We start from the raw sequence: 1,717 nt of genomic DNA on the forward strand, positions 1-1,717 counted from the left end.
TGCCACAACCCAAGCTCTGTGGCTCCTGGAGTTTGGCTGATACTTGTGGGAGGCCATGGCTGAAGCATGGGGGGACACTTGGCACTGCCAGGGACCTATGCTTCAACTGTAGTAGTAGTCCTGATGGTGTGGTGGGCCCTGGATGCCTAACACTCTGGAGGAATTTAAGAAGATTTTACGTGTATTTCAAGTGCATGGGGTAAAAGATGAATTCTTCCTCCTCCACCATGAATGAAGAACCTGACACTCTGTCAGTAGCTAACCAGCTATGGGATTTAGTGGCAGATCCACTAAATAGAAGAGCCATCATCCAAGATCAGGGATGTCTTCCTGGCTTGATTTTGTTTATGGACCATCCCAACTCCCCTGTTGTGCACTCAGCTTTGCTTGCTCTTCCATACTTGGCAGAATGTCATGCAAACAGAGACAAGATCAAAGGAAAACTTGGTATGATGCTAAGCTTGCAAAACATTATACAAAAGACTACAACCCCAGGAGAAACAAAAGTTCTGGCCTCTGAAATCTATGATATTCTTCAATATTCCAACATGGCAGATGGTGATAGTTTTAATGAAATGAATTCATATAGAAGGAAAGCTCAGTTTTTATTTTTATTTTTTCTGGGAACTACAAACAAGCATGACAAAGCAGTGGTTTTGTACATAGATGGTCTTGATGATACATCTCAAAGAAATCTATGTGAAAAGGCTTTGTTCAAAATTAAAGGTATTATTACCTTTACTTTTCAAATGGCTGTTCAAAGATGTGTGGTGTGAATTCACTCAGATTTGAAAGCAGAGGCTTTGGCATCAGCCATAGCATCAACCACGGTTATGAAAGCTCAGCAAGTGGTGAAAAGTGAACGTGGGGAAGAGCTGCTGGCCCCATTCATTCCAAGATACTCCTGTGGAAGTAGAAGAGAACACAGGGCTTTCCCATTACCTGCCCCAGGATGGGAGTCCTTCACAGAGATAGGATGAGGCAGTGTCCCGTGTTGGCTAACACCCAGAGGGTGCAGCAAGCTGGCTGAGCACAGCCGCCAACTTTTTATCCAGATCATCTTACTGGTGGCTTCAACTTCAGTTTGGGGCTCAAGGACTATGTCAACCAACAAGGGGCCAGTTTTCCATTGTGGTGAACAAGTGTAATTTGCAATAAGTTATCATGAAAGTTATTAGATTATGCGATTGCATATGCTGCATTTTACATTTTATTGGACATTTATCTCATTGAGTGGTAAACAGAGGCTACAGGTGGAGTTTGTTAAAGCATCCAGTGTTACTGGAGAAAAATAATTGTAAAATACCATCAAGAATAACAATTTTGACCTCTGTTCATTAATATTCTGACTTTGTGGAGGGAAAAGTACTGAAGATATTGAGAACAATTAGTTTTTCATGTGTCTGGTCTCTGGTTCAAATGATAACAAGTTTTCAGGGCACATACTGCTTTAAATGCATACTACTACTTGCTTCCAGAACCAGATGTGTTGGAAAATAAAAAACAAAACCACCTATTTTTTATAGCCATTATAGCTATGTTTACTTTGTGTTTTATCAAACTTTAGTTCTACTTTGCATTATCACACATTGCTTATGGAAAAAACTAACCCTTTGGTATTATGGTTCAGCACACGTATGTGTTTCAGCATGATGTTTGTGTGTTCTAAGTGTTCTTTTATTCCTGGTCTTGTAAAGCAGTCAAGGCAACTATAGTG

At 40.5% G+C, this 1,717-nt stretch overlaps 1 pseudogene; it reads left to right on the plus strand.

Annotated features, from left to right (window-relative positions):
• Nucleotides 1-206: 206 nt before the first annotated feature.
• On the plus strand, nt 207-1,158 carry LOC123459432 (annotated as a pseudogene).
• The last annotated feature ends 559 nt before the right edge of the window (nt 1,159-1,717 follow it).

Source organism: Jaculus jaculus, chromosome 3, assembly GCF_020740685.1.
Source record: "Jaculus jaculus isolate mJacJac1 chromosome 3, mJacJac1.mat.Y.cur, whole genome shotgun sequence".
NCBI lineage: Eukaryota > Metazoa > Chordata > Mammalia > Rodentia > Dipodidae > Jaculus > Jaculus jaculus.